The sequence below is a fragment of the Notolepis coatsorum genome, assembly GCF_963971535.1.
Source record: "Notolepis coatsorum genome assembly, chromosome: 1".
NCBI lineage: Eukaryota > Metazoa > Chordata > Actinopteri > Aulopiformes > Paralepididae > Notolepis > Notolepis coatsorum.
In genome coordinates, this window is record NC_140165.1 from 70,420,501 (window position 1) to 70,434,230 (window position 13,730).

The window sequence follows — 13,730 nt, forward strand, 5'->3', positions numbered from 1 at the left end:
AAACACTAATTGAACAAAGATGAGCTAAATGCCGACGACGCTGCAGGGAAATTAACACACTACATAAGGTTAACCCTTTCACTACCACACTACAGACGGTTAACATTTCACTACCACACTACAGAAGGTTAACCTTTCACTACCACACTACAGAAGGTTAACCTTTCACTACCACACTACAGAAGGTTAACCCTTTCACTACCACACTACAGAAGGTTAACCTTTCACTACCACACTAAAGAAGGTTAACCTTTCACTACCACACTACAGAGGGTTAACCTTTCACTACCACACTACAGAAGGTTAACCCTTTCACTACCACACTAAAGAAGGTTAACCTTTCACTACCACACTACAGAAGGTAAACCTTTCACTACCACACTAAAGAAGGTTAACCTTTCACTACCACACTACAGAGGGTTAACCTTTCACTACCACACTACAGAAGGTTAACCCTTTCACTACCACACTACAGAAAGTTAACCCTTTCACTACCACACTACAGAAGGTTAACCTTTCACTACCACACTACAGAAGGTTAACCCTTTCACTACAACACTACAGCAGCTTAACCTTTCACTACCACACTACAGAAGGCTAACCTTTCACTACCACACTACAGAAGGTTAACCTTTCACTACCACACTACAGAAGGTTAACCTTTCACTACCACACTACAGAAGGTTAACCTTTCACTACCACACTACAGAAGGTTAACCCTTTCACTACCACACTACAGAAGGTTAACCCTTTCACTACCACACTACAGACGGTTAACCTTTCACTACCACACTACAGAAGGTTAACCCTTTCACTACCACACTACAGACGGTTAACCTGCCTTCCTTCGATGATCAGATTCTTTACATTACGAGACACGCATTTGTACACATGTGCCGTGTAAAAAGATCACACATGTTCCTTGGGCTTCAAGACTTTTCAAGACTTTGGTCCATTACTACACAGAGTGCTATATTGACTTTGATCCATTACTACACAGAGTGCTATATCTCCAGACTTTGGTCCATTACTACACAGAGTGCTATATCTCCAGACGTTGGTCCATTACTACACAGAGTGCTATATTGAAAGACTTTGGTCCATTACTATACAGAGTGCTATATTGAAAGACTTTGGTCCATTACTATACAGAGTGCTATATTGAATGACTTTGGTCCATTACTATACAGAGTGCTATATTGAAAGAGTTATGCCACTTTGCTCTTCTTTGCTGGGACTTTATGTTACTAGGCAGTGCTCACGTCGCATGGAGCTATTTCTGCCTGCTCCTCTGTTGTCATCATTATCATTTTCAAACAGCTGTGGCCCATTGTATCGCTCCTTGCCATATTTGGACACAGGTTCTTCTCTCCGCGCGTGGTTGTGTCTGGACTTTGCTACGCAGGACTGGCTTCGCTCATGGGGCCCATTCTTCTCACAGCTGGCCTGGGTCAAAGGTCATCGTTTGTACCCGGAGAGGGAGTTAAATCAGTTAATGTTACTGTTATGAGCGTGCAGATCACTCACGTGCATTACACAGTGTTGTAGCCGGGTCTCCCTTTCAATTGCCATTTCGCTCTTATGTCACGCAGCTCAGGTTGGGTTTCCTCCCACCCTGAACCCAACCTGAGCGGGACACAAGAGCAACATGGAATGGTGTGAAGGTCAATGGCCGGCTTTTCCGTCATCGGTCTTTCCATCATCCGGGTGGAGATGTTCCACCATTTTACAGCACGGGAAGATGCAGATGTTATGATGAAACTGGTTTACGTTAACAGTAGGGCTGTCCCCGACTAAGGATTTGATTGGCTATGATAGGCCAAAATGTGCCATTAGTCGACTATTGGTCGACTACTAATAAAAAAAAAATAAAAATAAAAAAGTATAATATATTTAAAAAAAATTATATATATTTTTTCATTCCATTTGGGCTGTGGGGGGGGGGGGGGGTGTAGAATAACTACTTTCCAAAAGAATAGATTGTCCAATACGTCGGATTCCAATAGGCTGTACTTTATATAGAACCTTCAGCGCACGTTACATTACAGTTGAGTTCTCATCAGTTTCATTCATAAAAACGCTCTCTGCCGTCGGCAACTCAATCACCTAAAAGGACGCAGCTGGTAGCAGGTGCAATGCATCCTGGGACTTGTATTTCTACTAACGTGGCGACTAATGTAAATAATAGTATCTCTGACTAGAATAAACAAACACTCTTCCACTTCCACTTCTTCTTTCAAAGGTAAACAATAATCGATATTAACATATATGAAATATAACTCATAATCATTAACCTGGCCTATTAAGTTACAACATTCTCCCCCCCGATGAACTGCTAGTTCATCCTAGACCTCTAAACAATATAATAACTGAATAGGTCTCCTCAACAAAGTTCTTGAGGTAGTGCGAACTGTGCACGACCTCACAAGTCCATCTCGGCCTGGGAACAGTTCCTTGATTCTTCCCAGCTTCCAGGTTTGTCTGGGAGTGTTATCTTCTCCGATGAGTACAATGTCACCCTCTTTCAGAGGGGTGGGTGACGGCGTGTCACAGCGATGTGCTGATTTCAGATCCAGCAAGTAATCCTTACGCCAGCTATTCCAGAAGCTGGTTGCGAGTCTCTGCCTGTACTTCCATCTTCGGTTGAGCTCTTTACACTTAGGATTTGAGCGTTGTGCGTCAACTGGGAATGTCTTGGGCGGCAGAGACGTGAGTCTTTTACCCACCAGGAAGTGGGCTGGGGTCAGCGGCTGTGGTTCATCCACTTCATTGTGCACAAAGGTCAGAGGCCTAGAGTTCAGGATAGCCTCAACCTCCGTTAGGACTGTGCACATCTCTTCAAAGTTGAGTGAAGCTCTTCCAAGCACCTTCCTTAGGCATGTTTTTACGGATCTGACAAGCCTCTCCCAGAATCCGCCCCACCATGCAGCTCGCTCGGCTATGAACTTCCACGTTATGCCCTTTTCTGAGAAGAACTCCAACAGCTGTCGGTCTTTGATGGCCTTCCACAGCTCCTTCAAGTCCTGCTCAGCTCTCTTGAATGTTCTTGCGTTGTCTGAGTAGATAACTTTACATATTCCTCTTCTGGCAATGAATCTTTTCAGAACTAACAGGAATTTCTCTGTCGACTGATCTGAGACCAGTTCCAGGTGTACCGCCCTGGTCACAGCACAGGTGAACAGTGCAATGTATGACTTCGTCACCGATTTGCCTTCACATAAAGCGGTCCTGCAAAATCCACACCTGTGACTTCGAAGGGTGGTGATTCAGTTATTCTGTCTCTTGGTAAAGGTGCAGTGATCTGACGTCCAGCCTTTGCCTTGAATCTCTTGCAGACAGTGCATCTTGCTAAAACACGCTTGACTAGCTGTCTAGCGCGCAGGATCCAGTATCTTTCTCTTAGTTGTACTAAGGTGTCCCTCACTCCTGAATGCATTATATTTTCATGACAGGACTGTATCAGCATTTCTGAGTATCTTTGTTTTCCGGGCAGAATCCACGGGTGCTGCTCTCGGAAGGTGAAGTTGGACTGTTGCAGTCTTCCTCCCACGCTGAGCAGTTCATATTCATCCAGGAATGGTTGGAGTTCCTTTATTTTACAGTCATTCGTCAGATTCTTTCCTGTCTTCAGTAATTTGATCTCCTGACTGAAACTTTGTTGTTGTATTGTCTTGATCCAGTACCTTTCTGCCTCAAAGAGCTCGTCAGCAGTCAGCTCTCCTTGTGTCTTTGTCTTCCTTTGAGCATTGGTTATTGTAACTGAGGGGTACAATTCCCTGACTGTATTACTAGATATGATACTTACTACCACTACCTTTGTACTTAATATTCGGCCACCCAGTACACGGCATAAATATATTATGATGAACACTGTCACGTAGATGAAACGGATCCAACACAAATGTACGAATTAGAAATAGGTCTTTATTTCTACACAGCGATGGTGTGTAGAGCAAGCACTTAATCAAATCAATCACATTTATGAATGGAAATAGTATGCACTTTTATGGCAAGAGTATTCGTCGGTATATCAATAGAGAATGTCCAATCTACGACATATACGACCTGGAATAGTTTAAGGAATAACAGCAATGATACTTTAATGATTATATACTGGACACACTAGGGGGGGGTTAATCCGGTCGCTTGTAAGCCGACAGGAGTAGGAGGGGGGGGGGTAGAATCCGGCTGCCTCATCCGGCCAAGGGTATCCCAGGTGAACCCACTGTAGTGCCGTTCAATGCGCCGGCGATCCTTGGACCACAGATGAAAGCAGGTGGACTCTTTGTGGGCCGGCTCTCTCCGGTCCACGGGGGAGAGACGTGAAGCGACCTCGTCTTGCAGAGCGTCTCCTCACCTTGCGTCCTCTCCAGGGGGGGGGGTTCCAACACACGGCAGTGTCGGGGGTCTTTATCCATGGAATAATCAAAGTATACAAAGCATAATCCGTGCCTGGGAAGGCGGGCTGTCGTCGGTAGAATAATCCGGTATACAGGTCCACTCGCTCGTCGGCTCTGGGGCTCCTCGGGTGCAGCTTCACGTGGGGTCAACCACCCTGGGTAAGCAGCCAGTTCTCTGCCCGAAACGATGGGGTACTGACTACGGTAGTATTCTCACCGCACGAAGCACTATATATTAACAGACTATTATTAGCTTAATAGACTACGTCCAACTCGACGATATAGTGCCAAATATGACTATTCAAATATTAATATACACGATGTCTCAATACCGATGGTAGGCGAACTTGGCCTTACTCCCACACGTGGCGTCGCGGGGAGGCTTTACGTCTGTGACTCTATTGGAGGGTAAGAAACTGGACTGAAAAGAAAGTCCTACTTTAGTAGCGCAGTATATATACGCACTATGAACAAATAGTCCCATTAGTGGTGCGGTAGCCAGATTCCTACGCGGAACTAGGACTTGTTCGTACATGTGGAGCGGTACGTTTGAACTGGGTCTGAGGGGTATGGCAGCCTGGCACCAAGGTCTCGACCAATAGTAGAATGGAGACTATTATGGGATGTTCAGTAGGCTAGAATGGATATTCAATGCATATTGTACAAGGAATATACAAGGGATATCAGGGAATATTAGAGAATATACAAATACAATTAAATATATATATATAAATAAATATATATATTCGGTTTAATCTGGCCCTTCACAACAGTTATGAATCTCTTGATCCAGGCAGTCACTCTTAAGACCCTTCTCAGTTTGCTATATCTTGCCAGCTCCAATACTGGTTCAGAGAGATCTGCGTCATTTGCAGTAAGCTGTACTGTGACCTGGTGATGGCACTTGAGTTCTGTGTGAACTTCTTCTGGAACCTGGCCCTCATCAGTCTCCTCTGACTGATCAGGTGACTGGTCAGGTGTTGTCAGAACTTCAGGTCCGTACAACCATAGCTTGTTCTGTATCAGGTTTTCCACAGTCTGTCCTCTGGTAGGGAGGTCAGCTGGATTTACCTTCCCTTTTATGTGTGACCATGACTCTGGGTTGGTCAAGGACTGGATCTCTGTCACTCTGTTTGAGACAAACTGTTTCCACTTGTGAGCGGAGCTGCAAATCCAGTGCAGTGTAATCATAGAGTCTGTCCACATTGTGATCTGTTTGTGTTCCATTTTCAAAGTCTTCATCAAGTGGCTGGCTAGTCTTGCCCCAATCACAGCTGGACTTGGATGCCACTAAGCTCATTCTAAGTTCTCCATCTCGGTTTTCGCCCTGCAGGTAGGCCACAGCACTGTAAGCCCTTTCACTGGCGTCACAGAACACATGTAGTTTCAGGAGGTGGCTGTTCTCTGTCTGCAGGTCTATTCTGTACCATCTTGGGATAGCGAGCTGGTGTAGCTGGGGGAGCTCCGAACACCACTGTTGCCATTCTCGAGTCAGATCAGGTGGTAGCTCCTCATCCCAGGAGAGTCCTCTCTCCCACATTTCTTGAAACATGCACTTGACTCGGACTGTGAAAGGAGTCAGGAACCCAAGGGGGTCATAAATGCGTGCAGACGATTGCAGAACACTTCTCTTTGTGTTCTCCTTCTGTTTTAGAATGCTCACCCGTGGCCTTAAGTCAAATGTGAAGTCATCAGTTTCTGGCCTCCATACCAAGCCGAGCACTTTCAGTACTGCTCCGTGTGTCTCTGGCGCCACCGTGAGGTCAGTTTTGCTCTTCTCCCATTTTTCCATCAATTCAGGAGAGTTTGTCATCCACTTTCAGAGGTCCATGCCTGCGGTCAACAGCATTTGTTTAGCAGTTGTCATCACAGTGTAAGCTTCTTCAACGTTGTGTGAACTTGCAATAAAATCATCGACATAAAGTGATTCTCTCAATGTCTCTACAACGGATGGATGTTCTGTCTCATACTGTTTCAGGTGTTTCCTGATTGTAGCAGCGAGTAAGAATGGACTTGGGGAAGCGCCAAAGACCACTCTGGTCATCCTTAACACTCGTGGCTCTTCCTCCTCTTCTCCCTTTGGTGGGCCAGTGAGCCACAAGAACCTCACGGCATCTCTGTCCCTTTCCGCGAGGGATATTTGCAGGAAGGCCTTCTTGATGTCTGCCATAAAGGCGATCGCATGTTGCCTGAACTTAATCAGGACGTTGAGGAGGTCTGGGTTCAGGTTGGGTCCTGTGAATAAGCAGTCATTGAGGGATGGATGGCCATTTAGTAAGTAGTATTTCACACTGTCTGTCCTTGCATCATCCTTCGGCACGTCCTCTGCTATGTTCTGTTGTAAATAGTCCTCCACTACTTCATGATACCTGCTGTAAAAGGTAACATCTTTCTTTAGTCTTTTCTTCAGACCATCAAACCTTTTCTTAGCGATTCTGTAATTGTCTTGGAGTTCTGTTCTTTCTGCCTTCCATGGCAACTCCACTTGGTATCGCCCATCTTTAAAGGTTGTTGTTCTCTCGAACATCTGTTGAGCTTCTTCTTCTGCTGGGTTCTGTGTTTTCTCACCTGTTATACCCAGAGACTCAATTTCCCAGAATGCCTTTAGTTGATTGGAGACAAGTGTGTCTTCATCAATGGGGATGAACATGCATGCTGCCTCAGCTACACTTGACATGGACACCGGCCCCTGCACAGACCATCCAAAGGTGCTCTCCACTGCAACAAAAGTCTCTGTCAGCCTCTCCATTTTGCCTGATACTATTTGCCAATAATAGTCTGCTCCTATCAGGATGGAGAGCTCTGGATCACTTTCATTTCCTGGGAAGTCTGCCAGTTTCAGACCCTTTTTCTTGAGCTCATGTTGAACCTGGTCACCAGGCACCTTCATCACTGCTGAGCACACCTGTGGGGTCTCTATAGCCTCTATTTAGATTTTTTGCTGGGTGTCCCAGACATTCCTCAAGGTGACCTTCACTGTGTTGTACTGTGACATTGTAGGGACAGAGGATCCAAACGTGTGAAGAGTGAGTTTCTCTTGTCTCATTACTGGTAACTTCAGGCTCTTCACAAGGTTTTCATGGATGAAGCTCCTCTGACTCCCTCCATCTAGTAAGCAACAAGCTATTGCCCTGCCTCCTGGGCCTTCCACCCATGCCTTGGCAGTTTGTAACAGCACAGTGTTCTGTCCATCTGGTTTCATCTTCACTGAATGAGGAATGACTGAGGAAACAACAGCCTCTTCCGAAACAGGGGGTTTCTGCTCCTCGCTTTTCTTGCCAGTGCACACAGCAATGTGATGTCTTCTTCCACAGGTTGCACAGGAGACCTGCTTTTTACAGAATTTGGCTATGTGTTTCTGTCCTAAACACACAAAACATCTTCATTCGCATTAGCCTGTCTTTACGTTCAATAACGTTGTTGTCTGGGCAATGTTCTGCTTTGTGATCAGCACTGTCACAGAACAAACAGTTGTACACCTGGCTGGCTGTATGCAGTGTAGCAGTAGATTGCATGCTGGGTCTTTTTGATCTCACTTCACTGAATGAGTAGGCCTGTTTCCATGGCTTGCTCTCTTCTTTCTGATGGTTGGATGTTGTTGTCATTTGCAGTGCTCTTTCTCTGCTCTGAACCTCCCTCTGTAGGAATGTGACTATTTCAGAAACTTTCCATTCATCATCTACTCACCTCCATAGCCATGAAGTGCTTTGAGAAGCTAGTAAAGGGCTACATCTGCTCCTCCCTCCCCATCAACATGGACCCCCTGCAATTTGCATACCGCCCCAACAGGTCCACGGAGTACGCCATAGCCCATGTGCTGCACACAGCAGCATCACACCTGGACAAGAGGCAGGGGAACTATGTGAGAATGCTATTCATCGACTACAGCTCGGCATTCAATACCATAGTCCCCTCCATACTCATAGCCAAGCTCAGGGACCTGGGCTTGAACTATGACCTCTGCCAGTGGGTCTTGGACTTCCTGACGGGCAGACCCCAGGTGGTGAGAGCAGGCAACTGCACCTCCTCATCCATCACCCTCAACATAGGGGCCCCCCAGGGCTGTGTTCTGAGTCCCCTCCTCTACTCCCTGTACACACACGACTGTGTGGCTCAGCGGAGTAGCAATACAATCATCAAATTTTCTGACGACACAGTGGTGGTGGGCCTGATCTCTGCCAACGACGAGAGGGCCTACCTGGAAGAGGTCAAGGTCCTGGCGGGATGGTGCCAGGAAAACAGCCTCTCCCTGAACGTCAGCAAAACAAAGGAGATGATTGTGGACTTCAGGAGGTCGGGGGTCAAGGACTACAGCCCCCTCAGCATCGACGGGGCACCGGTTGAGAGAGTCAACAGCTTTAAGTACCTCGGAGCCTACATATCCGAGGACTTGACATGGACCACACACATTGACAGTGTTGTGAAGAAGGCACGACAACGCCTCTACTTCCTCAAGCGCCTAAGGAAGTTCCAAGTCAGTCAGAAGATCCTTAAGAACTTCTACTCATGTACAATAGAGAGCATCCTGACTGGCAACATCACCTCCTGGTTTGGGAATAGCACTGCACAAGACCGAAGCAGACTACAAAGAGTGACACGTTCAGCCGAACGCACAATTGGAGGGGGGCTCCCCACCCTCCAGAACATTTACAACAAGCGTTGCAGGGGCAAGGCTAAGAGAATCATTAAAGACTCCAGTCACCCGAACAACTGCCTCTTTGAACTGCTGCGGTCAGGCAAGCGATACCGGAGTCTCAAGGCGAGCACAGAAAGACTCAGAAGAAGCTTCTCTCCCCAGGCCATCAGGCTGCTAAACAAACAATGAACACTACACAACAACAACCATCAAACGCACATAGCACACACATCCACACGCACACACTCACTTTAAACAAACACACTGCAGCACCCACTCCACACACTTTATAGCACACACTCACTTTAAACAAACACACTGTAGCACCCACTCCCCACACTTTATATTTATTGATGAAGGATTGCACTACAACTCGTACACCTTACTGTAAATTGTACCTAAATTGTACCTCATCCCATTTCTGCTTTGCACTATATAGTACTGTACATTAGTACACTGCATAGTATTGTATATTATATGGTAACTCAGTTACGTCTATTCTGCATCGAACATTGTACATATGTCTATACTGAACCCTGTGACCTCATTTTCTACTTCTAAATTACATGCTATACTATGTTATTTGATACTATCTTGTCTAGCACAGTCTCTGGAGCGTAACAGTAAGAAGCATTTTGTATGAAAGTATTCTGTACTTCTGTATGACAACTATTAAAGAAACTTGAAACTTACTCCCCTCTGATGACTATATTCAAGAGCTATGCTATCTGGAATCATCTGCAGTAAAATTGGGCATAGCAGGCTTTCGTAGGTTTCTGACACTACACCCAGTGACTCCAAGCTCCTCATTTGAATTTCACATTCATCATATAGCTGCCTCAATGCATTCACGTCGGAGGCTTTCTTCACAGGAGTAAGATTTAGTAGTTTTGACATGTGAGCACTGATCAGTAGATCTTTCCTTCCAAATCTATTTTGCAATAAAGTGACCGCATTGTCATAGTTATCATATGTTAATGTCAGTCCTGCTATTGCCTTTGCAGCTGGTCCAGTGAGATAGGTTTTCAGGTAAGTAAACTTCTCTCTTTTACACAGTCCATCATTATTGTGAATAGCAGTTTCATACTGGCTCCAGAATTCCTGCCATTTACTGACATCTCCATTATATTTCTCAATGACCAATCTTGGTAGCTTTACTGACTGTCTCTGTGATCTTGCGTCAGTATCACTCACCCGCCGGGCCTCTGCTGTCAGTTCCTTTTGGTTCCTTATTACTCGTTGTGCGCGGCTCCGTTGGATAATGATGCGCTCCTTGCACGTCTCTGTTGATCCAATCTCCGTGTCCAAATCATCCATCAAAGTTAGCTGCTCTATTTCCCGGTTTATTTCAAGCAAACTGTCCTCCTTCGATGCCAGTACATCCAACATAGATGTCAAGTCTTCAACACTCGGAGCCTCCTTTCCAATCTCAGCGTCAATCTGATTTAAAATACGTGTAGTACCACCTCTGATGGCACCGCGCTTCCGTTTCTGTCTCTCTATTTCGCTCCGACGTTCTATTTCACGTTCATCCATTATATTGTTATTATATCCAAATGATCTAAATGATCTAAAGGTCCCTGGTTTCGGCACCAAAAATGTAGAATAACTACTTTCCAAAAGAATAGATTGTCCAATACGTTGGATTCCAATAGGCTGTACTTTATATAGAACCTTCAGAGCACGTTACATTACAGTTGAGTTCTCATCAGTTTCATTCATAAAAACGCTCTCTGCCGTCGGCAACTCAATCACCTAAAAGGACGCAGCTGGTAGCAGGTGCAATGCATCCTGGGACTTGTATTTCTACTAACGTGGCGACTAATGTAAATAATAGTATCTCTGACTAGAATAAACAAACACTCTTCCACTTCCACTTCTTCTTTCAAAGGTAAACAATAATCGATATTAACATATATGAAATATAACTCATAATCATTAACCTGGCCTATTAAAGCCCAACCTCCAGGTTAAACCCTACTGATCAATTATGGGTAGTTTACATCATTGGTATATAATTTCATTATTTATTTTTTTCCATTTGACACCGGAAATGCCACTCTGAAAGAGTTAAAAAGGTCCACTCACGAATAACATGCACGCGCGAATCAAAAAAGCGTATCAAACGCCGACGTCACAACAGGACAACAGGTGCATATTAATGAGCCGAATCTAAAAGCTTATCAGACGCTAGCACCTAGCACGGCCGTGACGTCACTTCAGGAAACGTATGCCTTATGTCCGTCCGGGTCATAGTACTAGATCAATGGTGGCTCACTCGGTGCATCACAGTTAGCCTATATTCTCCGCCGTCCCTGCTACAGTCACTCGGGACCACTACACTCACTGACGTTAGCCTATAGCCCGCCGTCCCTGCGGGTGGTTCTCTCCTCTTTGTGTGCCCCCGTCCCCGCGGAGGAGCTTGTGGACTCGACAACAGCGGCGGCCGCAGGGCGCCGGAGCCCGCAGCGCTAGTTAGCTCATAGCTATCGTGTAACACTAGCCTTTACGGACTCGAGCACCCTACGGCTGCCGCCGCCGTCGCGTCCATGGGCCCCCCGGCAGGGCACCCGTGGGGACGGGGTGTACAGAGAGGAGAGAACCATTTTGGGTCGGCCGTTCATGCCGGCCAGCGAGCCGGATGTCGGGATATGTTGTTAGCACAATAGCTACCAAGCTAAGCTATGTTATCTACTAACGTTATAAACACAATATGTGTACAACGACACAATGATTTACATTATTACAAATATGGTAACGTGGTTGTGGCTTTTACAAATAGTGGTTAGCTTTAGAGATGGATGGATGGCTATAATCACGGAGCAATAGTGAGGTGAAACAGATACATTTTCATTCGGCTAGTACTAGTAGCAAGCATATATCTATGGTAGCAAGGCTCTCTGCCTGCCACTAGCTGTGTGACTCTCAGCGCCCCCTGGTGCCCTGCACCTGTTGTGACGATCATTTCGATTACACACGCACGTTATGAACCATTGATTAAAATATGCACGTGCGTGGTGATTGTGTTGGGCAGACAAAATCTTTGATAAAAACGCTAAAACTGGGTCAATTTCAATACTTTTTTTTCCCTTCTTCATGAAAGCCACTGTTGGCCTAGTCCACATTGTTTATTGAACAAAAATACAACGTGGAGGTTGACCTTTAAGTTACAACAGGGGGTGCTTAATGTCTGAAGGAGTCGACTGAAGGCTTCTTGTCCTCTGCAAAAGCATGCAATTGGTCCACTGATGGATACATGTTGATATTTGTCTAGTCTAGTGTGTTCATTAGATGGGTGAAATCCTCTTTCAGTGCCTCTGTGCCTGTTTTCGTAGGCAGTTAGCCTCTGGTATGCGCGCCATTAGCGTTAGCGACGCTTCTAGGCCTCTTTTCTTTTGGAAATAATGATACAAATAAAAATTAAAAATAAATGTTTTGTATTCGACTAAGAGGTTGGCAGTCGACTACGGCTCATTTCGACTAATCGACTAATAGGGGTCACTCTAGTTAACAGACACCACAGAGTCACACAGCGGCTCTCTCTGTGGAGCTCAGGTTGCTTTCTCTGTGGAGCTCAGGTTGCTTTCTCTGTGGAGATCAGGTTGCTTTCTCAGTGGAGCTCAGGTTGCTTTATCTGTGGAGCACAGGTTGCTTTCTCTGTGGAGCTCAGGTTGCTTTATCTGTGGAGCACAGGTTGCTCTCTCTGTGGAGCACAGGTTGCTCTCTCTGTGGAGCTCAGGTTGCTTTCTCAGTGGAGCTCAGGTTGCTTTCTCTGTGGAGCTCAGGTTGCTTTCTCTGTGGAGCTCAGGTTGCTTTATCTGTGGAGCACAGGTTGCTCTCTCTGTGGAGCACAGGTTGCTCTCTCTGTGGAGCTCAGGTTGCTTTCTCTGTGGAGCTCAGCTTGCTTTATCTGTGGAGCACAGGTTGCTTTCTCTGTGGAGCTCATGTTGCTTTATCTGTGGAGCTCAGGTTGCTCTCTCTGTGGAGCTCAGGTTGCTTTCTCTGTGGAGCTCAGGTTGCTTTCTCTGTGGAGCTCAGGTTGCATTCTCTGTGGAGCACAGGTTGCTTTCTCTGTGGAGCACAGGTTGCTTTCTCTGTGGAGCACAGGTTGCTCTCTCTGTGGAGCTCAGATTGCTTTCTCTGTGGAGCTCAGATTGCTTTCTCTGTGGAGCTCAGATTGCTTTCTCTGTGGAGCTCAGATTGTTAACCCGCCGTAGGAGGAACACGCCAACATTATGGGAACTTTCCGTCTTCTCCAGAGTCAGACAAGAAGATTAACTGTAGGTTAATTAAGCGCCTTGGGTCTCCTGAAAGGCGCTATATACATTTAAGATATTATTATTATTATTATAGATACCAGTTTCCTCTCTGCGAGTTCAGTAGAAAGCTATCCAGCTGCACGCTAGCCTGAATGAATGAATGAATGAATGAATGAATGAATGAATGAATGAATGAATGAATTTATTTAAACAGATGTTAAAAATACACACAGGATTTTAAAACCCAATTGGGCCACAACCATCACATGCATTGCATTGTTTGAGGAATTATCACACAATAAAGAGACTTATTTCCATTGTGGTCCTCGTCTGTCACAGCGATAGTCGGCACAGGTAGGTCTCACTCAGCAAGGTGCAGAAAACACATTCAAAACAACATTTCATTCCATAAAACACTTAAAAGATTTTAAAAAA

The 13,730-nt window shown here is 45.6% G+C and overlaps 1 protein-coding gene across 1 annotated transcript in view; it reads left to right on the forward strand.

Annotated features, from left to right (window-relative positions):
* Nucleotides 1-13,730, forward strand: part of LOC311236995 (von Willebrand factor D and EGF domain-containing protein-like) — a gene marked incomplete at its 3' end in the record, with an annotated part of 171,117 nt that overhangs the window by 12,652 nt on the left and 144,735 nt on the right.